This window comes from Gopherus evgoodei, chromosome 11 (assembly GCF_007399415.2).
Source record: "Gopherus evgoodei ecotype Sinaloan lineage chromosome 11, rGopEvg1_v1.p, whole genome shotgun sequence".
Classification (NCBI taxonomy): Eukaryota; Metazoa; Chordata; order Testudines; family Testudinidae; genus Gopherus; species Gopherus evgoodei.
The window spans coordinates 57966324-57994253 of NC_044332.1; the positions used below are offsets into that span (position 1 = coordinate 57966324).

At 40.6% G+C, this 27930-nt stretch overlaps 1 protein-coding gene across 5 annotated transcripts in view; it reads right to left on the bottom strand.

Annotated features, from left to right (window-relative positions):
- The window catches only part of ARHGAP15 (Rho GTPase activating protein 15), a 469173-nt gene that overhangs the window by 186129 nt on the left and 255114 nt on the right, over window positions 1–27930 (bottom strand). The window lies entirely within an intron of this gene.

Here is a 27930-nt window from a genome sequence, read left to right on the forward strand (position 1 = left end):
CAGTCCCTAAGTCACCTAGAGGGCTGTGAACAAAAGGTTATATAGTAAGATACTGTACAATCTTTTCCAGTAAGATCTCCAGGGCTGAAGGGGGATGAGATCTGTGTCTTGGCCCACTCATTCTCCAGCTCATTCCTTTTCATGGACCTTGGACTGCAGAGAGCACCTCCCCACATAATTGCTCACCAGAAAGGTAGCTGATCCCCAATTCTTCATGGAGAAGAGGAGATCCACAAATTTACTGTTCCCTCTGTGTGCTCCTCTAAGAGGAATGATTCAGCCCTCCAGTGGCAGGGCTTCTATGGAGCATTCAGGGCCCCTCTCCTATCATAACTTGAATGGCAGTGTGGTTATAGAAGTACATATCCTCTCCCCACATAAAATCTCCCCCAAGATGCAGCAGTCCTCACTAGAAGGATCTGAGAAAAACATTATAGAGGAAAATCATGATACAGATTAAGCTAGGTTTTGTAGCAAGCAGTTTCACATTGGTTATAAATAAAAACAGAATGCTAAAAGGTGCACAATTATAAAATAGTGATGATTTAAAGGGTCCTCTTAAAGAACAGTACAAAATCCTGGAATAATGTGGTTTATATTACAAATCTGATTTTGACAGCCAACCTTATAAAACGGTTTACGCTTTGCTTTTGTCAAGGGAGTAAAACTTGCCAAATTGTTCATTTTGAGTAAATATAACCATAACCAATTAAGGAAAGCAACGTTTAAACACATGCCTATGATAATCAGAGCATAGTTTGCTTCTGATTTCACTACTGATTTTAACAGAAGAGTGTTCAATTTTCCCACAGCACTAAAATGACCCCACACATACTTCCACAAACTAGTAATCACATAGGACAAATAAAACAACACTTTATTGGAAAATACACAGCTTGGTACAATAATCCATCATCTATGAAAAACAGACTTCACATTTTTAATGGTAGCATTCTTAGGGCTATGCATCATAGAATATAAAGATTAGTGTTCAATTGATAGTTGACTCTTTTGTTCACTTTATATTTTAGAACTTTTTGTTCAAAGTTAGGCAATCCTTGGCAAGGATGGGCTAAAATTCCAAGTCACTCAGCCTTGCTATAAAAAGAATAACAAATGGATGTTTCCAGTAGTGCATCTTAAGGGTACTTTGAAACAGTAAAGTGAATTGTATTTAGTTTTCTGACTGTGGGTATGTGGCTTAAGTTAATTCTCTCCATAGTAGTTCAATTTTTCTTTCCTTTTTCCCAGGGTGCAGCCTCCCCATTTCAAATATGGCACAAGTAAAACCACTCAGTTATTTTACGCCTGCCACATTTCTCATTCTGCAGGATTCTGAAATACTTATAAATTATAATTCACATAATGCCTGCTTTTACTTCAGTATTAGCTCTGACTATAACACCGAATTTGTTAAGATGATTTAACAGATCCCAATGTGGTTCACACTGAAGAACAGTTAGATAGGGGATCTACAATTCAATGTGTGAGGTAAATAATACTTATGCACAGAAAGATGTTTTATTCCAGCTGTGCAGTTTTATACCTGATACAGCAACTACGGTGTTAAAACTACATCTAGAGGTAGGAATCATTATTGTCATAGACACTTTTTGTATATTCCATGTTAGATTATATATAGCATGGAGAAAAACAACAGCAAAGCCAATTTTGATGAGTTTCTTATATTATACTGGTAAGCACATGCAAGTCACCAGAGGGAAACCTCCCAGAAATTCAAGGGTTTGAATAATATGATCCAGAATTGAGCACTGGCTAGAAATACTCTTGCTGGGATCTTGCTTAGAAATATCTTTTTTTCCTGCCAAACCGCTGCTCTCGTGGTATCCCCATGTAATAATGGCTTTGTTTTATATTTGGAAATGCAAAGAGAGCTATATGTTGTTTCCAAATGGAAAAGTGTAGTTATACAACAGAAAGATTATAACAAACAGTTTTCTACAGTACTTTACTTTTTCAAATTTCAGACTACGGGTGTGACTAGTGAAGATCTTCCATTAATGGAAGTTGGCAAACTCAAACAGATTAACTACCAACTGCACGTAACAACTTGGCCATCTAGCTGTCCATTAGTTAAAATGACTGGCTACAGTCAATTTGGAATCCTTTAGTCTTTGTCTTCTTGTTCTGCATCTGTCATCTGTAGAGGCTGCTCTGTTGATTGTTCTTTCTGAGAAACAAACTGTAGATGTTAACAGTTTCTGTTGAACTCCTCCGTGTCGTTCTCACTTACATATGATCTGGGTCCTGAATTCTTTTTATGGCAGCTGGAGTTGTCCATCCTTTTTCTGCACCCAATATGACAAGAAGACGGTCACCAGGTTCTAGACCTGGCAGTTCTCCAACTGACTGACATATGTTGTAAAAGGGTTCGTAAGCTCTTTTACCCTTTTCATCAATTTAGCTACTCTTTCTATGTATGGCCACTTTGGAGATAGGTTATTTTCCAAAGTTGGAATAGAAGTTCTGAGTTGTCTTCCCAACAGGAGTTGTGCTGGGCTACATCCAGTAGCTGCTGGTGTTGATCTGTAACTCAGAAGAGTAATGAATGAATCTTCCTGCTGTAAGATTTTCTTGGCTGTCTATACAGCTATCTCAGCCTTTCCATTCACTTGTGGACTGCTAGTAATATGATCAAAATCATTATGAATGACTTAAATTCTGCTGCAGTGAATTGTGGTCCATTATCCTTTACTAGTTGTTCTGGAATATCGATGTCAGCAAAAGTGCACTTCAGTTTCTTGATAACACTGCAACATGTTAGCTATTTCAAATACACTATGTTTCTGTATAACTGGAAAAATAGTCCATTACAACCAGGTAATTATGTCCTCTGAATTGGTATAAATTTGCAGCTAGTCTCTTCCAAGGTCTGTCTGGTAGAGGTGTTTTACAGCATCATCTCTGAAGTTGATTTGTACTGGATCTCCGTTCAAAAATCCAATATATCAAATTCTCCACAGAGTTCCTCCACCTTTCTCACTAAGCCCACCATGTCTACAGCCCTGCAGTTGAGAAGCTCTTGGTCTTTGATCCTTTGTTCACATGAACTCTGAATGCATAGCTTTGTCTTTCTAAGTTATTTCTATGGTGAAGTGGCCCATGCAGTTCAAAATACCTGCAGAGCTAGCCAGAGCTGTGTGGTGACTTCAGCTATGGGATGGATTGAAGGTGATTGTAAGTGCCTCCTGAGATGACTGTGATGTCAGCTCCTGAGTTCATTTTAAAGTCAATCATCTTGCCATGAAAATTCAATTTCAGTCTCCAGGCAGGTTCTATATCATCACAAGTGATAGAACCCAGAAACAATGGCTCTTGATTGTCTGTAATATGAGTCAACTGTCTGACTGCTTTGGTGAGGCAAACAGCTGTAAAATGTCCATATTTCATGCATTCATTACACTGGGTACCTCAGCCTGGACATGCATTTTATCTTGGGATGTTACTTTTTTCACATGTAGACTGGAACTTGTCCCTTTTAGGCATTGTCTACACTATCACTGCAAGTCGATCTAACATTAGGTAACTTAATTCTCCGTAACTTACATCAACTTAAAGCGGCGTCTACACTGTGTTATGTCATTATGTCAACAGGAGACACACGCTGAGGTGGCATACTGAAGTTGATGGAGAGCAGTCTCCCATTAACTTTAGCGCATCTTCACCAGACCCGCTAAATTGATGTCACTTCATTGATGGCAACAGCATCAATTTAGCTCAATAGTGAAGACAAGCCCTTAGCCTAGGAGTTCTCTCTCCTTCCTTTGGGATTTTATGATAATCACTTTTAACACACAAGTTTCTGTTTGTAGCTTCTAAGCTCGTTTCAGATTTTTCAAGTTGCTTTTCCCTTTTGTTCTATTGTTTGACTAATTCTGATGTCTTTGCTATCTGTATAGCTATCTGTATATATGGTTAAATCTCTCTGCATCTGTAGCTGCTATGAAAGGTTTTTGTCTGTTAATCAAATAACCAGTCTGTCTGATTTTCTCTTTTTGCATTTCCCAAGTCAGTTTTTGGCCAATGTTTGCAGAGTTCTTATGAAACAGTCAACATTTCCCCCTCGTTCTTGAATTCTATGGCGACAGCAAGCTTTTTCATCAACCACGGTTCTCTGGGGGTATAAAGTATGCATCAAACAGCCTTTTATGGTAATCTTTGTGACTGTCTTCAGAAAAGTCAAAGGATTTAAACGTATGTTCTGCTTGCTTCCACATAGCTTATATTAAAGAAGATATCAGTATATCTCCATTTTCTTTGTGGAATTTATTTGCAATGTGAAATCTTGCAAAATATTGTTTCCAGTATGTCCATTGTGAAGGTGTGTCAAAGCTGGAGTTCTCTGGGCTTTGAAGAGTGGCAAGTTGACGAGATCCTGCAACCTTTGTTGCTTTACTCCCTCTGTCTGCAGGTTTGTTGCTGTTCCTTCTGTTTCAACATTAGTTGCTATGTTCCTTCTGTTTCCAATCTTAGTTGCTATGTTTCTTCCATTTCTATTTTTAGTTTACTCCTGATACCACGTCATGATCTTGCATACCAGATATGGACAAGTTACAGAGCCTGCTCACACACCTGATATGTTCAGCATAAGATCCTTCAGTGCTCTTCCAGGTATAGCTGAAGCTCTTTTATGAGGTTTTTTATACACAGTGCCACCTAGTGACTGAACAGCATTCCTTTACACCTCCAATATTCATTATAAGTACGCATTTCAGTTGGTACCATTATATTGGCTATTCTGACATATGATGGAACAAATTCTGGAGCACTGTTTAAAGTGCACTACACATACATGCTTCAAAAACAGCATGCTCCAACCAGTAAAGACCCATGCAAGTATCAGTGCCCCTTCTCTCCCTGCATAGATTATTCCCACTGGAAACACAAATAGTTTGTGAGAGATGAAAGGGGAATGCATGGTTGTCTGTGCTGGGCCAGGAAAGCTTTACAGAATGTGTAGGTGAAAACTACAGAAGGCAAAATATCATTGTAAATTTTCTCTTGCCAAAAATGAGAGCAGAACACTACATTCCAGCAGCAAAAGGATAAGGAGACGTTACTCATCTTGTTCAGTACTAGAGTTCTTTGAGATGTGTGCCCTATATGTGCTCCATTTCAGGAGTACCTTTGATCAGAGATTTTCAGTAGCAGTGCCATTTTGGCCAGTGCATGCACTCCAGACATCCTCGTGCCCTATACCAAGGATATTTAGAGCTGCATAAGTGAACCACACTGTTTCTTCTCTGCTGTGAAGTTCCATGAAAGAAAACTGAAGCAGAGGAGAAAGAGAGCAGATACTGGAGCACCCACAGAGACATGTTTCAAAGAATCAGGGCTGCCTGGGGGGGGGGAAGTGGGGTAATTTGCCCCAGGCCCCAAAGGGGCCCCCATGAGAGTTTTTCGGGGACCCTGGAGTGGGGTCCTTCACTCGCTCCGGGGGCCCTGGAAAACTCTCGCGGGGGCCGGGCCCCCGGAAAACTCTCGCGGGGGCCGGGACCCCAGACCTTCTTCTGCTTCGGGTCTTTGGCAGTGGGGGGGACCCTGCTGAAGTACCAGGTCCCGCTTTGGCAGTAATTCGGTGGTGGGGGGCCCCCATTGCAGGTTTTCAGGGCACTTTGGCGGTGGGTCCCGGAGCAGAAGGACCCCCCGCCGCCGAATTACCGCCGAAGCGGGAGACCCTCCCCAGGCCCCCTGAATCCTCTGGGCAGCCCTGCAAAGAACTCCAGTTACTACACAAGGTGAGTAACGTCTCTTTCTTCTTTGAATAATATCCCTGTGAGTGATTCACTTTGGATGACCTCCCACCAATATCCCCAAAGGGAGCAGAGAACTTGAGAGCAGAATCTAATACTGAAGACAGAGCTGCATTGCCAGCTGCATTGCCAGCTACAGAGGCATGAACCAAAGCACAGTGTTTGGAGAAAATATGTTTCTGAGTCCAGGTTGCAGTTTTGCAAATGTCAACACCTGGAACATCATTGAGTAACACCATAGAAGAAGATTACTACCTTGTAGAAAGGACTAACAGTCTAGGAGGAGAATGGATATTGGCAGACTCATAACATGAGATAATATATCCAGAGATCCACCTCAAGGGTCTCTTGCCGGAGATTGTGGATCTTTTGCATCTCTCCATGACTGAAACAAACAAGGAGTCTTTCTAAATGGTTTGATTCTTTCCAGATAGAAGGCTAACATCGTTCTGACATCCATGGTATAGAAACCAGTTTCCTCACTGGTCTGATGTAGCTCTGAGAATAAAAACTGGGAGCAGAATGACTTGGTTGATATAAAAATCAGAAGACTCTTTAGGTAGAAATTTAGGATGTGGTTGTAATGAAACCTTTTCCTTGAAAAGCACTGTAAAGAGAAAATCTGCCATTACCCCCTCACCCATTCATAATTCTGGGACAAGTGCCTGCTGAGGTCGTCAGCGATGTTGTTCTGTATATCTCAGGGGTAGGAAGATGATGAGACTATCTTGCTGGCTATGCACCAGTTCCACAGTTTTATTACTTTGACACAAAGTGAAGGAGCGTATGCCCCACCCTGATAACTGATGTAGAACATGCAGGACACATTATCTGCTATGACCTTGACAGATTTGGCCCTGGTAAGTGGAAGGAAATGAGTGGAAGCACTTCTGACTGCCCTCAATTCTAAAAAGTTGCTATGAAGAAGATGCTCTTGGAGAAAGCCATTTGCTTCACATGGTGTGTGACACTAGATGTGCTCCCCATCCCAAGAGGGATGCATTTGATGTTATAACAATGGTAGGAGGAGGTTGAATGAAAGGGACTCTTGCACAGACTTTGAAGGGTCCTTCTCCCAACTGAATGAAAAACAGATGCTTGTCCAGAATGTGTTCAGTATAAAAACTACCCTGAGCCATCCGTGGAAGCACTGAAGATGTAACGTGGCATATTGAGTTACAAAGGTAGAAGTTGCCATATATCTTAATAATTTTTGCCATGGTTAGAGCACTTAGTTGACCATTTGAAATAAGATTTTTCAAGGTCATGAACCCATCCACAGATAGATAGGCCCTGGCTGTCATGGCATCCAGAGAAGCTTCTGTGAAATCTATCTGTTGTAGTGGAGTCAAAGTAGACTTTTAAAGGTTGAACTGAAGGCTTAAAACTGTAGAACAGAGATCTTGTTTTTCGTACTGAAGACAGAACCTCATGATAAGATCATCCTGAGTAGCCAATTGTTGAGTTAACAGAAGACAATTATTCCCAATCAATGCAGGAGAGTGGCTATGAGAACCGTGATCTTTGAGAATACCCTGGGGGCAGAGGAGAGTATGAATGGAAGCACACAATAATGGAAGTGATCCTGGTTGATTGTAAAATGAAGAAACTCTTGTGAGAAGGGTGAATATGCAGTCTTAAGGTTGAGCATTATTAATGAATCACTGGAATCTAACCAAAGAATTATACCAGCAAGAGTCACACCATGCTGAATTGCTGGGGTTTCACAGTTATTACATGTGTGAGATGTAATATATGTCTCTATCCCATGTTCTTCTGGGGGACCATGAAGTACTTGGAATAGAGATCCTTGCCTCTGTGCAGGACTGGAACTGCTTCTATCCCCTAAGCACAGAAGAGAGGTGACTTCCTGTCTCAGCAAATGATCATGAAATGGGTCCCTGAAAAGGGATGGGGATGAAATGGATTGAATTACTGAGGTTACAACTTTCAAAACCCATTTGTTGGATATTATTCTCTCCCAGGCAATGGAAAAGACAGTTGTGACACTGGCAGACTAGGTGCCAGCTCATGCCGTGTCTCTTAGGCCCTCACTGAACGTTGGTGAATGCATAGCGGGAAACCAGTCTGGTTCACCTGTATGTTAATATTATTAAAATAGGGTTTAGATTTGTAAAAAAAAATGTGTTTAATGTTTATGAAATGCTTAGAGGATGCTGCATGTAGTCATCTCAATTATAACAAGGGTATCCCACATTATAAGGTTGTATTGAGCGTTTACATTATAAATAGGTCTTTCAAGCAATTAAAAAAAATCACGCTTAATCGCACTGTTAATAATAGAATACCATTTATTTAAATATTTGTGGATGTTTTCAACATTTTCAAACATATTGATTTCAGTTACAACACAGAATACAAAGTATACAGTGCTCACTTTATATTTATTTTTATTACAAATATCTATGCTGTAAAAAAAACAAAAGAAATAGTATTTTTCAATTCACCTCATACAAGTCCTGCAGTGCAATCTCCTTATCATGAAAGTTGAACTTACAAATGTAGAATTATGTACAAAAAACTGCATTCCAAAATAAAATAATGTAAAACTTTAGAGCCTACAAGGTCATTCAGTACTACTTGTTCAGCCAGTCACTCAGACAAACAAGTTATTTTACATTTGCAGGAGATAATGCTGCCTGCTTCTTGTTTACAATGTCACCTGAAAGTGAGGACGGACATTCGCATGGCACTGTTATAGATGGCATTTCAAGTTATTTATGTGCCAAATGTGCTAAAGATTCGTATATCCCTTCATCTTCAGCCACCATTGCGGAGGACATGCGTCCATGCTGATGATGGGTTCTGCTCGATAACAATGCAAACCAGTGAGACCAATGCATTTTCACTTTCATCATCTGAATCAGCCACCAGATGCCACTAGCAGAAAGTTGATTTTCTTTTTTGGTGGTTCGGGTTCAGTAGTTTCCGCATTGGAGTGTTGATCTTTTAAGACTTTTAAAAGCATGCTCTACACTTCATCCCTCTCAGATTTTGGAAGGCACTTCAGATTCTTAAACCTTGGGTTGAGTGTGGTAGTTATCTTTAGAAATCTTACATTGGTACCTTCTTTTGAGTTTCATCAAATCTGCAGTGAAAGTGTTCTTAAAATGAACACATGCTGGGTCATCATCTGAGATGGCTATAAGATGAAATACATGGCAGAATGCAGGTAAAACAGAACAGGAAACATATTATTCTCCCCCAAGGAGTTCAGTCAAAATTTAATTAATGCATTATTTTTTAACCAGCCTCATCCGCATTGAAGCATGTCCTCTGGAATGGTGGTTGAAGATGAAGGGGCATAAGAACTTTTAGCATATCTGGCATGTAAATACCTTGCAACGCCGGCTACATATGTGCCATGTGAACGCCTGTTCTCACTTTCAGGTGACATTGTTAATAAGATTTCCCCACAGCTTCCCCCCAACAGAGCTACTGATACATGTAGTTACTGATATATGTAGCTTGCTTTTCATTACAGTGTGTGCACATGGTCTATAGGCCGCTGCCAGTGGGTGTAATACAAACATAGTGTAAGTGTGCTTGGAGGCCAATGTATACAGGGTTCTCTAAGCCGAGACTGGAGGCTGGCCTTTGGGCTTGCTCCTTCAGCAACAATTTAAACTTTATTTCTCTATTTTTGAGATCTGCCTTTAAAGACAGTTCTTACACTTGGACAGTATATGGGAGTTTCCCAAAAAACAGAGCCACCAAGAGTGGCCGTCTGGTCTGTTTTGGCAGTTTACAGGTTAGGCATCATGGTGGTTCAGGCTTGAAATTTCAGGGGGGAAAGGTTTCCAAAACTTTCAGAATCAGGACCATGGTTGCATGTATGATTACTTTGTGTGAATGTGATGAAAGAATATTAAATACAAACCCTGCAACCAGATAGTACATCTCCAGCAGTCTAATTTTTGAGGAGCAATGCTTTGGACAAGGCCTATATGACCCAGAAAGGAACAGGTTTAACATTTTCTAAATGTCCCTATATGTCTGAATGATTTTATTGACATGGTTTACCCCGACATCCTCACACTATACAATACTATCCTACCTTCCTCCCAACGACTTTTATTTCACTCTCAATTTACAAAACATTTACACAAAATCCCAAGGGTTTACCTATGATTAATTCCTGCCAAATACGGTATATTTGAGTATGTTGAACCTGTGTTGAAAGCATTGGTTTTTGAAGAACTATCCATTAACGACTTTCTGGACTGTGACAATGGATATTGACAGTACTTGTCAGACTAAAGCACTATTGATTGTTTCACATCATGTGTATAGCAAAACCAATTTCTTTCAAGTGCCTCTTCCTAACTCTAATACATTATAACAGTGCCTATCTGTTTATCATAACTCCCAACATTATTGCATGTAATGCATTCAAAAAGAAAGGGTTCAGAAGGAATGAACAGCACCAGTGGGAGAAGTTAAGGCACTAAACAATGCAAATACTTTAGCAATGCTAGTTTCTCTTTCATTGAGATTTATTGCTGGAGTTACAGCAGTGTGTGTTATGCTTTCTTTAATAATCTTGAACATTTCCTGTAAGGTGAAGCTGATTTGTGCTAGGAGAACAATATTTATATAGGTCAATATTTCACTAACTTCTTCCCAATACACTTACTCAGGCCATTATTTCACTAGTAAGAGCCACAAGTTTAATCCTTCAAGGTAGTGAGCACTTTGGTCCCAATCCTGAGAAACAATTAAGCATGTGCTTAACTTTAACAGTTTGAGTAGATCCATTGGCTTTACTGGGAATATTCATATGCTTCAAGCTAATCACTTGCTTAAGTGCTTTGCAGAATCAGGGCCTGCATGTTTATCACCTTGCAGGACTGTGCCAAATGTGAGATACTAAATGTGAGCATAGAGAAAGTGTCCCATAATCCCTTGGATACTGGAAATGTGAGTCTAACAGTGATACAGTACTGTATAATCATTGCATAGATTTGCAGTTCACTGTGTCGCAATTTATAACACTTTGGGCAAGGCAGCACTTTACCTGTTCTTTCCACAAGGAATGCAAAATCTTTTGAGAGTCTCCTTAATTTATGTACTCACTAAAGTAATGGGTACAATCTCATCCTTCATGGTTGTATAGTACCCTTCATCTGATTATTTCAGCCTCCTACAATTCCTATGAATTGCTATTATTATATCCTGTTTAAAAATGGGTAAATTAAGTCACAGAGAAGATAAGTGGTCTGCTTTACAGGAACCCTGCAAGCCAGTGACAGAGGAAGAGATAGAAAGCAGGGATCCTGACCCTTAACCCTCTCCTCTTACCTTAGACCTTATGCATGGATCTGAAAACTGTTTGCAGCATCAGATGATAGCCAGAAGAGGCTAGAGGGATTTCTTGAAGATATTTCTACTACTTAAGGCCATCATAGGCCTAAATGCATGAATTTAAATTACATTCAGTGTTTGAATTGTTTTTAAAATAGGTGGTTGAAACAACCATTTAGATTTGTAACAGTAAATATTTATGCAACAAACTCAGAAATAAATAATAGGACAAAGAAAACAACGATTATGTAGCACATATAATTTTGCTGTAATATGACAGCCTTACAACTTAAGTGCTCAATACTGTCCTTATACTTCATGAAATCCATGTGCATTAGCAGTAAAGATGCAATGAAATAACTATATAATTCATATTTCTGCATCAAACTCTTCTGCTTCTAAAATGTTTGTGTTTGTCCAATCTGCTAAAATAAATGGAAATAAATTGACGGTACATATTAGTTTCACTGTAAGTTTACATTACAAACTGAAGGTGCACTCATAGATTTTGCATTAGTTGTTTGTAGCTTTTATATGGAGGAAAAATAATGTAGTATTTCTGAAAGCTGATTGCATGTTGTTATTGTCGCCATCCTAACAATGCCATTATGTCATGTATACATTACATTTATTTAAGTATACAAATCACAATGCCAGAAATCAGTGAATCTGTTTTGTTCATATAGTGCAGTGTTTCCCAAACTTGGGACGCCGCTTGTTCAGGGAAAGCCCCTGGCAGGACTGGCCGGTTTGTTTACCTGCCCTGTTCACAGGTCCGGCCGATCGCGGCTCCCACTGGCCGCGGTTCACTGCTCCAGGCCAATGGGAGCTGCTGGAAGCAGCACAGGCCGAGGGATATGCTGGCCGCATTTCCCGCAGCCAGGGCCAGCTCTAGGTTTTTTGCCACCCCAAGCAAAAAAATTTTGGCTGCCCTCCACTGCAGCCCTGGGCTCTCACCTCTCCCCCCCAGTGTCCTCCCCCACCCACACCCCTGCCTCCGCAGCTCTGGGCTCTCTCTTCCCTCCCCACCCGCACCTCCTGCCACCCTAGCGCTGAGCTCCCCACCCCCCCCACCCCCCCCGCCGTCGGGATAAGCAGCAGGGCTCCTGGGCAGCACCTTAGCCCAGGGTCCCTCCAGCTGGGGCTCCCGCCTCCAGGACCGCCAGAACCCTAGAGAGCAGAGCTGGAGGACCGTCCCTGCAGGGGGCTGAGGAGCAGGGCAGGGCAGCCCCAGAAGGAGAGGAGCCCCAGAGAGTGGGACGCAGGAAGGGGCGGCTCTAGGTATTTTGCCGCCCCAAGCACGGCAGGCAGGCTGCCTTCGGAGGTCCCCGGTCCTGCAGATTCGGCAGCACACCTGCGGGAGGTCCGCCGAAGCCGCGGGACAGCAAACCCTCCGCAGGCATGCCACCAAAGGCAACCTACCTGCTGCCCACATGGCGACTGGCAGAACGCCCCCCACGGCTTGCCGCCCCAAGCATGCGCTTGGCATGCTGGTGCCTGGAGCGACCCCTGGAAGCGGGACCCGCATGGTAGCACCCTGCCCTCTATGGCCCTGCTGCTGCTGCTGCTTCTGGCCACCTTGCTGTGGTCCCTGGGCAGCTTGGGCAGCTTCGCCCAGCCCTGGCTGCGGCGCTAGTGGGTGACCGCCCTGCAGGCAGCTCTATGTGCCCCACAAAATTCAGAAACACAATGGAGTACATTTTTTTCCTTCAGTGCACTTCTCTATAGTAAAAGCAACAGAGCAGCACATAAAATTCCCAGAAAAACAGAAACAAACATCCAGCAACTTCACTGGAGTTGGATTTAAGAGACCAGGATTCTACTATTGGTTCTGCCACTAGCCTGCTGGGTAGCCTCACTCAAGTCAATTTCAGTCTCTGTGCCTCCATTTTCCAATCTATAAAATGCTTTTGTAAAGCACCTTAATATCTGCAAGGAAAAGCTAAGTAGTATTTGACCAAAATATGTTTTTCAAAGTTCACCTGTAGCAAATTTTTAACAGCGAGGGTATTAAACCATTGTAGCAAAAGCATCACCTGCAATTTTTAAATCAAGATTGGAAATTTTTTCTAAAAGATATGCTCTAGTTCATAGAGAAATTAATACAAGAAAGACCCATCGCCTGTGTTATACAGGAGATGAGACTAGATGATCACAATGGTCCACTCTGCCCTTATAAACTATGAATGTGAACATGAGTTGAATAAGAATTTTTTTTATGTAGAATTCTCAAGAAGTAACAAGTATGGACATGCCTCCCCAAAAAAGGAGCAAAAAAGAGAACCAGGAACTGGCTAACATTATCACAGAGTTGTTCACAACAAAAATGTATTGAAAGAATGTAGCCTGTTTTTTTTCATGCTTGTAGAATAGGTGTGAGCAGATATTGATGCAGCTGTTGTATGAATTCACTTAATAAATACTTTTTCAATTTTTTGCTCTATGGATTGATTGTGAATATTCATAATTTAAATTAAATTTCTCAGTTGAATGGTCTGATAAGTTACATGGGTCCGTATACCATGGCAATACATAGATGGACTGCTGTGATCACAGAGCCCCACCGACTTTAAAGGGGCTGTGCATGAGGGATAGGGCAATTTCCTGCAATATCCTTGGGAAAAAAATATTAAATTAAGTTTAAGTATTTTTGGAGTCCAGTGTATTAAACACAAAGTTTATGTGTAATTGTGGGATCTCATGTAACTTCTCTGGGGTGGATTCATGAGCCAAACAAACTTTGGGAAGTTATGAGCTTCAGATGTCTATTTTAAACAATATGCCAGACAAGGAGGAACTTTTGGGACAAACAAAAGTTAAGTGGGTTTTCTAGGGAATCCTGGGGAATGCAAATTCTCACCTTTCAAAGCTATACACTGGGGAGAGAACCACTGTCTGCTGATAGCCTGTTACCTGAGGACAAAAATCAAAGGCCCATGCTGTATAAAGTTAAGAAAGAAGATTCTTGTCCTGAGCTAAAGCAGTGATGAACTTGTGACCACAGAAAAAACTTTGTGTGATTGAATGACTGATCACCTATCAGGGTCCTTGTTGGAGTTGGAATGGTCTCTGATAAGCTTATTGGCATGTATGCATTTTCTCTTATTCTTTTAAAAATGTTTTCTCTAATGCTTTCATGTGACGAATAAATGTGAACACTTAGAAAGAGGTTATAAATGGGCAATTATAACTGTTCATAGCCTCTGCAGAGAAAACAAAGTACAAACACTGACCTGTATAAACAGTCTGGTTTGTTGGGAAACACACAGTGTAGGCAAGGGACTATGCAGCCTGGAGAAACCCAGCTCAGCATGGAGAGAGGTGATGACTGCAGATCTGGAAGCCTAAAGTGGGCGACCTGGCTGAACCACGGAAGGGCAATACAGGTGCAGTAGCCCTGAATTGTGACAAATGGATGCTGTAGTCCCTCCATCATTTTCAGTTGTAGGATTTTATCTGTAATTTACTGTAAGTTACCATTTGTAATTAAAGGTAAGTGGATCTCATGCTTTGGGGCACAAACTAACCACCTGCAGAGGCAAGGAAAGATTTGGTACTCCTTGTATCTCTCTAGCTACCATACATGACTGCAATTGGATTACTCAGATACTTAAAGATACATGTAGTGTTGTTGCAACTGTGTTGGTCCCAGCGTATTAGAGAGAGAAGGTGGGTGAGGTGATATCTTTAACTTGACCAACTTCTGTTGGTGAGAGAGACAAGCTTTTGAGTTTACACAGAGCTCTTCTTCGGGGGTTTGGAAGCTAGGCATGTGATTAAGTACCCTGCTGAACTCGGGCCATTCAAAAGGAATATTATCACACGAAAATCATTCTTCACTGATATTTTTGTCAATAGTGCTCCATTGCTCAAAGTGAACACAAAAGGGATGAATTAAACGCATTTAGAAATGTGATGGAATATCGATAGCATTATTCTTCCCATTATTCACCCAGTTGTACCACCATGTGTATAATCTTATTTTTTTTCTAGACCCAAATGATCTTTTTAGTGCAACCCATAGAGTGAAGGACTGGATTTGATCTATATTACATATGTTATAAGAACAAACAAGATGATGTTTCCTTCCAATGAACAGCTACAGACACACGGTATTATTCATATTAAAAATTATTATTTGAATACCAAGGAATGTTAGCATACTAAGAAACAGCAAATGCCAAGGGATGTGTGTTTGTTTTTTAAATAAGAAGTCAGCAGCAGGGTTTCCATAACAAGGCAAATGGAATTTCTTGTGAAGAAGGGACCCACAACCATTGTCTCGAAGGTAGTCAAGGAATAGCTAGTCAAAGAGCTGAGCTCCATTTTCTGTATAAACATTATTATTAATTTTGTGTCCTTTCTATTTTATCAAGTTATCTCTACCCCAAGTAAATCATTACTACGTGTAATTGAACAAAGGTTCTTTTAAAGAGAAAAATTTCATATACTAAAGAAGTAATTTTACTTCTTTCCTTAACCAAAGCTCTTGTTAAATCCTATATTCATTTTCACAGATTGCAGAGGTCATAGACAGACTGATCTTTACCACTATGAGTTTCACTTTACTTTTCTGATCCAAGTTATTATATATGTTGTATTGATTAAAATACAATTGAATGTACAAACATTCGAACAATTACAGCCTAAACCTGGAGCAAATCCCAACTGTAGTCCTGGCCTAAAGGAGAATGGTTTTAGTTTTAAAATCAGTGCTTCAGCTGATAAACTGAAGCAGGATTTAACCTATATAAAAACATACTTAATGGCATAATTGAACCTTTAAAGTGAGAAGCAAAACAACTAATGAAGGACAAACGTTAGAGTTTGGATATGGTTCAGATAAGCACTCAAAACTTGAGATGCTTATCCAAAGCTTATCTTGTGCACAAAAAGCTTTATTTCAAGAGCTCTAATATATGTAAGCAAAGTACTGTAGAAAGGAAATTCTATTATCAGGAAACAGCACCTTCTGACAACATTCACGTGTTAAGCATCAAAGTTTAAGCAAAACATTTTACAGAAAACTACTTCATGGAAGTACAATACTTGGATGAAATCCAACACAGAGAAAAAAATATTATTAAGGAGAAAGATAATACAAATGCAATTAGGCTATCAAGCAATAAAACTCTATATGTGCTTGATATCTGAAACCTTCCAAGCTTACAATGAATAAGTAAGCAGAAATCAGAGTCCTTATTCTTCTGAAGTCTTACTGTCCAAATTTATGGTACTATTATCTGAGTGTTTCAAAGATATTGTGACTATTTCTTCTCAGAATATGATAGCTTTATTTCTATGAATAACCTAAAACTTGGGTGGGGACAAACTATATATCCCTGATTCTTTCAACATTGAAGAATTGCTTCAGAAAAGTACACTTCTTGCTTTCTAACTGAGTTTTCAGTACTAATAATCAGGAGGGAGAAAAGGTTAGTGTCAAAGAACATTTTTCATTTGGGTATCCTGTCCTTCCCATTAAGGACAGAAAGCACTTCAATAATAGCTCCCTTTCGTAGTCTACATTTTGCCATACCTAAATGACTCAGAAAAAAATGTCGTACCAGATGAGACCATTGATGCATCTAGTCTGGCATCCTACTTCTTCCAGTGGGAATATCTAATGCTATTCTCCAGAGGGAGGCAAAAGTCTTACAAATGATACAGCAAGCCAAATGTGCTTCTGCCTCTCCTCATCTGATTTTCCTTCCCTTACCTCTCAACTCTTTGCTCCTTAAGCTTGCCCATTTATTTCCCTCCTTTCCCCTCAAATCTGACCATTTTATTGATTTTCAGCTTCATTTTCCCAGGGACTGAATCCAGAAATCTAATTACCGCCTTCTCAAAATCTCAAATTGCTTAGGTGAAAGTTTCTAAAAGGTGAATTAGTATTTCTTTGTCTGATTCTCAGTTGGTTTGTAGGATTTAAATGTGTCAATGATGTCACTTTTGCCATACTACTATATTCATAACAAGTGTTCAGCTGGAAATTAGAACTCCCATTTTTTGATGTTGCACCTGGAGAGCACCACAGCATTTACCAATCAAAATGAAGGACCCTCAAGATCATGTATTTTTTCAGTACATTTCTCTATCCATTTTGCACCCTGCTTTAATTTTGGTTAATATAGAAGTAAATGGAAAAGTCCCCATTGACTTCCAACGCCACAGTCTTTGGTTATCTTCTCCCCACCTTCCTCAGGCATCACTGTGTCTGACTCTTGTTACTAGAGCTTAAGTTTCTTTCAGTAGAAGGCAATTATGTTATGTAAACAGGCTTACCTAGCAGAGATCCATATCTATTTGCTTTTTAAACTGCTTCTGTGGGGTGGACAAGACATCTTCATTAGTTACCTATGATAATTCTTAAGCCTTTTTCCCTACCAATAATTGTGTGAGTGCATAGTTCATCAGCACACATGAGAATTATAAACTGTTTTGATATTTATTTATGGTAAATGTTATTGGACACCATGTTGCACAGCTCCTAAGAATCTTGCATTTTCACGTCATTTAAATGGCATGTAATTAAAATCTTAACACTGAATTGTTCCATCCACTAACTTTAAAAGAAGATGGAAACTTATTTTAATATGGTAGAGTGGAATAATGGCAAAGTTTGCACTTATTTTTGGAATAGCTGGGCTTCCAATGAGCCATGGGCCAGATTTACCAGTGAGCTTCAACTTCAGTAATGCAAAAAGATATAAACCCAGTTTAATTGGCCAGTCAAGATAGATTTAGGGATGCACTGCATCACTTGAATGATGCAATGGAGCCAGGATATCACCTCTTGTGTTTATAATGGAATATAAATTGTTCACAATTTACAATGATCTTTTAAGAAACATTATTCAACGCCACCTCACTGAACCTTTGAATTTCACATTTACTGGGAACCTGGAACACAGTAATCGCCAAACTGTGGAATTTAGCACCTTGCCCAAGCAGGAGGAATCAGGGCTACTTTGTCCTTGAGGAACTCAGGGAGAGACAATCCCACCGGTGCACAGGCAGACTGTACAAGCTGCACCATAGGAACTCTCTTGTCTGTGGCTTTGTGAAGTGGAGTGTTGAGTTATAGCTCCAACTCTCCACTGGTCCTGCAGCTGCACATGGAGGGATCAGGTCAGACTGTCTTCACAGGTGCAGAGAATGTGATTCTGAGAGGCCCTTGTGAAAGCCATGCACGGGGGCGAAGCTCTTGATGCCCTCCCTCGGCATATCCACATAAGGGCTTGTCATAGTCTGGTCTTAATTAAACACCTGACTTTTTCCATCCTTTGATCTTCCTGTCAGGAAGGCTTTCCCTGAAGTTTTTACCTACACAAATCACAATTATATACAGTGGGCACCCTCTTACAGTTTGAAAGACTGCACTGGTTCTAATAGAATTCCCTATTTAAAGATAGGGGACATTCCTGGGACTGGTAGAGTATTTCAGACTAGTGTAAGTTTTTAAGTGCTCCAACTGTACATGCTTCTTTAATATGCTTGTCCTTAAACTGTTTATCTGGCATGTCAGCAGGCAGCTAGTGGAACAAACAGGAGATCCTGGGATGCACATTCATTTTTAAAGTGTTAATACACCCAGTCCAAGAGACAGTAATGAGCCTGAATTACAGTCTCCATGATTTAGTTTAATTTAGACTTTTATAACCTAAAACCTTTCTTATTTCTATTACATTCCTTCCAAAATATCAGGAGGATTGCATTTGGATTAATTTTAAATAGCAGAGAAATCTCTGAATACAATGCCATCTGAGAATCAGTTTTGCTGGCATTGCCATCGGGATAGTCATTTTAATAATTATTACAAGAGATTTCAGAATTACTGCAAACAGAAGTGGTGACAGACTACAGTTACTGGTGCCGTTTCACAAAACAAAGTTCAATAAGTTACATCCTTTCATTCCAGTTCTCTGTTTTCTCTGTTGTGGCTGAATGGGTGGGGAAGACAAAGTTTCAGTAGTGGAAGATATCTCTTATAGTAATGAAAATCCATAGCTCATTTTAGCACCTACCAGTAAAAGAATGAAAACATGTTCTTTCATTGTGGGGAATGGAAATAGAAAATGATGCAAATGGCGATGTATGGCTGAGAGGGATGAAATCTTTCTGGAAGGTACCACAAAATATTATGATCCACAATAGTATGCAAAAAGAAATCAAGGTCCACCTTAGAAAATACATCAGAGTTCACTTGGTGAGGCATGCAAAGACTGCACCAACTGGGAGCAACCAATGTTTGATAACAGGGTTTGAAAGCAGTATAGTAGAAGCAAATATTTTTATCCAGCTACAAATAAGTTAATCTTTCACTGAGAATACAGAAAATCTTGGAATATAATTGCCTCTACTAATACTTACATTTCTGAAATGTTGTTCATAATTTCTTCATGATTCTCCTGGAGACATTATATAGTTATTCTAAATTAGCTCTATAGGTTTTTCAAAATGTAGCATCCTATAAAAACAGTATCATTATAGTGTATATTTTAGTTCAGTGGATGCAAAGTCAGACTATTTGTTCAATGTCTGATAGCTTCTTGCCCTTGTATGAATTTTGTTCCTCTATCAATAGGAATTTACTTTGTTAACAAAATATATGGCAACTCTCTTCTTTGCAACAAAAAAGAAATGTGTGTAAAAGATGCATGTGTGGCTGGTTTTTTTTTAACTTAAGTCTTTCAATACTGTTTTGAACAAATCTAAAGAGATTTTAAGACAGACATTTTATATTATAACATTCCCAAGGGTCATATGTATGATCATCTGTACTAAAGCTTCTTTCAGTCCCAGTTGAATAAATATGTATTTTATTTCACTAATCTTGAAACAACAGGAATAAAGTTTACCCAGGTCTTTTATACCTCAGAGGACAAAACAAATACTACAAATCTTTAGAGAGAAAGGATATACAAAAGGGCTTGAGGTGAATGTTTCAAAGTAAATACACTTTAAATGATGTGCAAATTATTTCAGCACTTGAACATGATTTATGGAAGGGGATTAGTCCACTGAAACAAGAACCCAGTTTAAACTGTTGGGTTTCAGAGTCAAATATGAGATGTGGTTGCTGGAGAAGGAAGAAAAAAACCCCAGATAATAATCTATAGTGAAGATTTCTGATTGATTTTCTTTAACTTACGTTAGCTATCACTGTCATTCAAGTAGTGGGCAGTATAATATGCCTTCCTTTATGCTATAATTCTCCATAAAAATTAAGTATGCAATAATGATAATTAAGTAATAATGAGGTAATTAATACCTCACTATCTTGCTATTCACTGGTATGCCTCACAAATGAGCATGAGGAGCATGAAACAATTAAAGATTATCCAAGCTCAAACAAATAGCTTCACAGTGAGTTGTGTGTCAGTGAATAGACCAATGAGTCACAGGTCACATCTATAATAATATATTATATTACATTATATTATAATATACCCACATACTCTTCAAATAATGGGCAATAGCTATTCTTAAGTACTATGAAAATGATCACTTTTATGTAATTGTAAAGATTAATAAGTGAGCTAACTTTTCATGGTTCTATAATGACCCTGCTGTTCTAGTAGGTAAAGGAAAATTTAATGATCCTGTTCAAATATGATTAATATCTAACTTCTTCCTGACTTAAAATCTGGACTTGGTTCAATAAAAATGAATTAAGTGAACATGCAGCAATTCTCTGCCAAACTTTTACATGGAAATTGGTTATGCCCAATTTAAAAATATGCTATTAAACCCAAATAATAAATTCTGGAAGGATTTAGAAAAGTAAATACAAATCATTATGCAATAAATGACCTGATGCAATAATAACAATAATAAAATGACATATTAAAAAGCAGCAGAACATTAATTCAAGGAACATCTATTGCTTTTAGACAAGAACACAGTAAAACCACCTCCCCAAAATGGAGTAGAATCATAGTTGACCTACTGAGGTTGACGCAGTGAGCGTAGACACTGTCTGACTTGTGTCGACTCTGAGAGTCCTCCAACAGTTGTCCCACAATGCCCCTTTCCCTGAAATAGTGACTGCACTTGCCACTGTTTTAAATTCCATTTCTTCTTATCAGATATGGAGCTTACCAACCCGATTTGCAGCAGTCTCATCAGCAAAGTACAAATCCTCAGACCACAATCAAATCTGGTCAGAGGTCAGTAATCAGTGATGTCTGACTGTTAAATGTCACTGCTCTGGCTTCACAGAGACCAGAAACCATGCACCCCTTTAATCTCCTCTGCCAAACATGTTTTTGAAATGCCTTTTCCTGGTTGCCCACCTTGCAAACACATCTAGCAACTCTCTCTTGTTCTGTGCAACTGCCCAGCCGCCCATGCCAGCTCCATGCACTAGACGTGCTCCTGCTTGGAGTAAACAGGAGATATTGGATTTCTTCCTGGCCCTGTGTGGAGAATAAGGTCTGCAAACACAGCTGCGGACTAACCATAGAAATGTGGACATGTATGAGCAGATTGCATGGGGGCTGCAGGCAAAGGGGTATGGCAGAGATTAACAACAGTGATGTGTTAACTTTTATAAGCACTGCATGCAATAGTTGGTGGAGACTGCAAAAGCACTCTGCAGACCACTGTGGTGAAGCCTGAGGAAAAAGACCTCTGTTATGAATAGTAAAGAGGAAGATGAGGACAAGGACAAGAGGGGAGACTTGGCAGGAGACTCCAGCCATGTCATGAGCCAAGACCTATTTGAGACTCCACCACAGTCTAGCCATTCCCACCAGCAGAGCACCGATGAGATGATGAAGGGGAAGGACTCTGGTTAAGTGTGTGCATAAATTTTTCCTTATAATCCTTAAATGTAAAGATGGTGCAAGGCCCATTGCCAAGCTAACAAAACAAAGTATTGACTTTTTATTATTTTACTCATATAAGAAGAGTTAGAGGTACAACCAACAGAAGTAGAGCCATTGGATTAGGTGGCAGCAGGGCCGGGGGGAACCATGTGGAAGAGTTTGTTTATATTCATAGGGATGCTCCTTTTATCCTTCTGAGATATAGTGACAAAACATTCATGGAGGTACTTTGCAATTCTCTCCTGAAGGTTTCCAGGGATGGCTGCCTCATTTCTTCTTCTGTGGTAGGACACTTTCCCACACCACTCGGTGATGAATTTGGCTGGCACCATTACAGTAAACAGCATAGTGGTACATAGGCCCAGACGGGACATAAGTAGTAGTTATGCTCACTGTGCCTTTGTGACCCGCAGGAAAAAGATATTAGCTAATATCACCACTACCTATGGAAAATAGTGTCAATATTCAGTGTCACTGCCCTGTACTCATACTGATGGAATAGGGATTGAAATTGTATCACTCCAATCAACAAAAGTATTCTTCCCCTCTGTCCCTGATGTGTGATATTTACCATGGCTGGGACTGGAGAGTGGTGCTTGGCTGAGGCACTCCCAAGCTGAAGTGCCAATAAGTATTTCTTATTAAAAATATTTAGGAGAATAAGAGAAGGATGTTTTGAAACTTATCATTCTCTCTCCTTGTGTCTGTAAACCAATGATACATCTGCCTGTCTTTATCATCAGTTTTTGGCATGGCGTCATTTGAAGGGTGCCTCCTCCACGGATGCAGAATTCCTGACCCAGAGGAGGAGGAAAAAGAAGTGGACTAGGGAGGATAAGTTCAGCAAGATCCTTCAAGCCAATATGACTGACATCATGGAGAAAGACAGAGGACAGGGAAAAGGCCCAGGATTCCTAGCAGGACAATGAGCAGGAAATGAACCAGGACATAATGGGTCTTCTCAGGCAGCAATCCAAAATACTGCAGACCTTGGAGAATTCCATGATAGCTGCTCTCAAACCCCACAACATCACAGGGTGCATCATTACCCCTAACACTCTGCAAGGAGAACCACAGCTTCACATACACTGACCTGTGAGAATGACAGTGGGTATAGATGTATCCACAAAGGATTGCATTCAAATAGATAGAAATATTTACATCCTTCTACTTTTAAATTATCCTCATTAAGTTATGTTAAAAATGTGTATAACATTGCCTGTGAAGTTTTTGCACATTGAATTTCTGCATTTTTTTTCTGTTCAATAAATTTCTCGTTTTGGAGAATCAAATGTATTAGTTCACAATAAATACTGCAGACTGCATAGCAGTAGGCAAAGCAAGCAATACTTGTAAATGTGCACCAAGCACATAGGTGCAGGAAAACATCCAGACTTATTTATAAATGAACAGCAACTATTTCTAGCAGCATCCAAAGCTGCAGGCCCAGAGAACATTCCAGAACAGAACTACTGGATGGATGACTGTTAAAGTGTTCTATCAAAGTGTCCTTCAACCACTTATAAGAGCTCCATATTGGGATCTTATAATAGTCCTCGTGTCTGGCTGCTCAAAGTCAGCAGATAGTTACTCCCCCTCTGCCCTGTACCCTGGAAACTACTTTTCTCCCTTTGTCTTACACATCCTATACAGGACACAACAGGCAGCTACAAACACTGAGATCCAATTTACTGAATAAACACCACCATCATCCCTTCAATCTGCCAAAAGCACTTTCAGCAATCATTCTGCACTTTCTGAGCTGATAGATGAATCTTTTCCTGGCGATGTCAAAATGGCCCAGTGTATAGCTTCATGAGCCAGGGAAGCATGGAGTAGCCTATATCCCCCAGAATCACTACTGGCATTTCAATATTGTCAATGGCAAGGTGGACTGGTACCAAAACATGGATATGATTACTGTCTATTGCCCCACTGCAGTTCGAGTACCCCACTGCTGCAAATCCATCCACTATGGCCTGCATAGGAGCAGATGATTAATGGCCCTACACATTTGCATGACAGTAATAATACATAACAATACTACTAATAATGCACCAGCAATATTCTGGACTTTCATTTTTACATCTCATTTGGAACTTGTATGCCTTTATGAGTGGGATTGGCTTCCAAATATAATACCTATATATTGAGGAAAATGTAAAATATCCAGAGTGATTGCATAAGTAACTTCTAGATTTTAAGAAAGGTACAGGATACTTTACAGAAAAGGGACATTTTTAAAGATAAGGGAAAATTACAAGTAGAAACAATAAAAATAAAGCAGTCAGTTCTAGCTCATATACAGTACACAGCAAACAAGGAGATCAAACTGGGTTTTTCTAATATCACAGGGTTGTTTTTTTTAATTTCTAAAATATTTAATTATTTTGCCTTGGCAACCTAAAACTAAGTAACAGATTACTGTTCCCACTGCAAAAGGAAATAACTGACAACAATTAGTATTTATTCTTGTTGCTTTTGTAATAAAAATAGAATTCCATCACTTTCAAGGAAATGTAAAATATTAATAAGTATGTGATGAACTGAGTAAATGTGACGCCATAAGGAAATGATGGAGAACAGGTTGGAAATAAAGTGCTTTTGGAATGTACTGCATTATCAAGCTTGTGACTGTGCATTTTGACAAGAGCAGCCCTCAGATTGATATAGTAGCCAAAGGGCACTCTTCCTACTGAGAAGCCGTTTGTTTCCATTTGGAAAAGGGAAAAAAAATGGATTCCAGCCTACAATCAATAAAGAAGCTTCTAGCTACTCCAGCCCTGTCTCATTCACAAGAGGTCACTAATGAGTGAAAAAAAAAAAGCATGAGATAAAGATCAAAATGCAAAAATCACCACCTCCATATGCAACACAAAAATGTTAAACCTATTACAGAGCAAAAAGTTAGATTTTTATTGGCTGTGGACAAAAAGTTAGTATTTATAATTGACAACACACAAAACAAAGTCTACTTTCTAGAGAACTTGATTATTTAGGAGAATAGTAATGATTTATAGATTTATCCATAGGGGTATCTAAAGCATCAGCAGTTCAAATCCAACCCAGATTAGTGGTGAATTTAAATGCTTACCATAAAACGGATGTTCAGTGCCAGTGTAAAATGAACCTGCTGATCACGGGCCATTTCCTAGTGAACAGGTGTCTACACCACAGAAAGCACCATTATAGCTGGCACTAATTAGCACAACTGTTGGCAGTCTCAGGAAAAAGGCTAAAGTCTGAATGATCATGTACAGATTATGAAATATTCCCACTAATTTAAAAAATATCTGGCTGGGTTTGTACCTGGGCCGTTGACTGAAGAGTGCTGGTGTTGCTAGCCAAATTTCTTGCACTAAAGATACAGGCTCCCTGAGCACAGGATACTGCTTTAATGCAAAAAGTGTTCCAAATGGGCTGAGCACTCCTATTACCATTGACACAGGGTAAGAGGCTACCCTAGTGCATAAGTAGTAGCTGTATAAATTCAAGCTGTACAGGGGCTAATCTTGTAAAATACAAGGTAATGGACCTCTTGTAAAATACAAGGGTAGGACTGAGATCTTAGATTGTAATGATAATGTTTATGAATACTAGGATGACCATATTTCTCTATGCTGAATATGGGACACCCCTGGTAAAATTACTCGTATTCAAGCAAGTTCAACAGCGATCAAGCAGAACTATGCAGTACAACCATTCAAATTAAAATCAAGTTGACTGAGCCCATGTTAAAAAGAAATACTGTGTAGCTGGATTCTTTTTATTTATCTTCTTATCTTTGAGGCTTTAGGGTTCACATGTGGAAAAGTGACACACAATTCTACCCCTCATTCCTCCCCCCCCCCACACTCCCATACACCTCTTTCACATAGGGAGAGTGACTGACCAGCCTGACCCTCCCTGTCCAGTGCTCTCCCACCCTCCATGCCTGATGGACCAGCCTCTCCTGGTACCTGGCACCACATCTGGCAGCAGCCTTTTGGTATGATGCAGAAGGGAAGGGATGGGAGCTGCTTCCAGCCGCAGGGGTGGTGGGTGGGATGGGAGGGAGAGGACCTGGCCAGTGTCTTTGTAGAACTCGTCACTTCTGTACCTTCCCATTCCCTACCCCCCATGTGGCTGGAAGCAGCTTGTCTCTTCCTGCCCCCACAGTGTTGAAAGGCAGCTAACACCTCCAGACTGCTGCTGGCCACTGACATAACCCACCCACCTCCTGTCCCTCAGCTACAGTGCAGGCAGGAAGGGGTTAAGCCCTAAGGATGCATTGTGCACCAGGGCCCAGGGAACCTGACTGCAAGGGCTTTAGCAAACCAGCCAGAAAGGTGGCTCAGCAGGGGAGGGTGCCTAGGGATGGAGAAGCCCCATGCTCCCGGGGTAGGACCCAGGGTCAGGGGTTGGGTAAAGAGGGTGCTAAGCCCCACCCGGGGGGCTGCTGTGGATCCTGAAGATTCAGGGCATGAACAGCCTGGAAATTGCTTCCTCAACCACCACCACTCCAGAGCTTAGCTGAAGAGCAGAGAGTCTTCCACATGCCTGCGCTGTTGCAGCTTTGACACATGCAGGGCTCAGATCCTCCTGGCCAGTGCCCCGGGCCAGAGGATCTTGGGCTTTCCCAGGGCGCTGGCCCAGCCAGAGGCAGTCAGGGAAGGAAGGATCCTGCCAGCCAATCTGCTGGTGAGCTGAGCGCTCCAATCAGGGGCTGGTTCTCCACACAGCCCTGGGAGTGGGACATGCCCCACCAGGGGGAGGAGCAGTGGAGCTGGGGAGGTGAAGGGCCAAAGCAGGGAGAGGACAGTGAGAGGGGGAGCACATAAAGGGCCAATGGGTGGGTAGCAGAGGTGACACATAACCGGGCACTGCCTGGCACCTGTCCACACTCACCAGCCACCGCAGCTTGCAGCCAGCGCTGGCTGGAAACAGAACAGGGGCTTGGCTGTTGGCTGAGAGATGGCATGCAGCAGAGGCTGCACTGATAGAGCAGCAGGGGGAGTGGTCGGACCTGCACACTGCATCTTTGCCCTACCACCAGCCTTGCACACCCACACCCATCGGCAGCCACTGCACACCCCCCCTCGCTGCTGGTGGGCAGGTGGCTGGCAAGCAGGGATCTAGCCAGCAGCAGGACCTGCCAATCCTGATGTGTGTTTGTGTGGGGGGGGGGAGACAGAAAACAGGGGACAATCTGCCCATTTTTAAGAAAAAGTCAGGACACCAGCAGGAGGGCCTAAATATGGGACTGTCCCTTTAAAAAGGGACATCTGGTCATCCTAATCAATACCACCATACCAAAACAGGGAAACTTAGCAAACTATCAATTTAAGAAGGAAAGTAGATACTAGGTCATTGGATTTAAATCCAGACCAGGTCAGTGGTGACTGGAAGTCTGTATAATTGAGCTGACCGATGTTCGGGGGCCTGTGTAAATTGAGTTTGCTGGTTTTCCAAATTGTCTCAAAACCCATCATCACTAGTGGTGCTAATTGCCATCATTTCTGGGAATCTCTGCAGAGGCACTGAGGATTACATGAGTATAGAAACCTAACTCTCACTCCTCATCACCTAGAGGTCTCCCAAGGTCTGAACTGCGGGACAGTTTGGGCTGAAACCTGGGATAGTTTTCTCCATGATACTTGCTCAATCAATAAGCAGAAACTTTCAATATCTTGTGCCAGATCTTTGACACTTTTTTACCAGCATTACATTTAAAATGTAAAGAAAAAATTACAGATTAATATGAACTATCTCTGAATCTTAATTAAAGTTTTCCAGGAGGTGTCAGTAGCTCTTTAACTCACACCAGTTGCCTTTCTTCCCCACAAAAAGTCTGCTTAAGCTTTCACTTTCTTGGTTTCTGTCGGGCTGAGAAATAAACATATTTTTAAAATCCCTTTATTTTTTAATTTGGCTTTGCTGACAGTCATCAATAAAATGGAAGTAACTGAAAGATGATTGTTTAAATTTTGTAATAACTTTATAAGTGCACTTACTGCGGA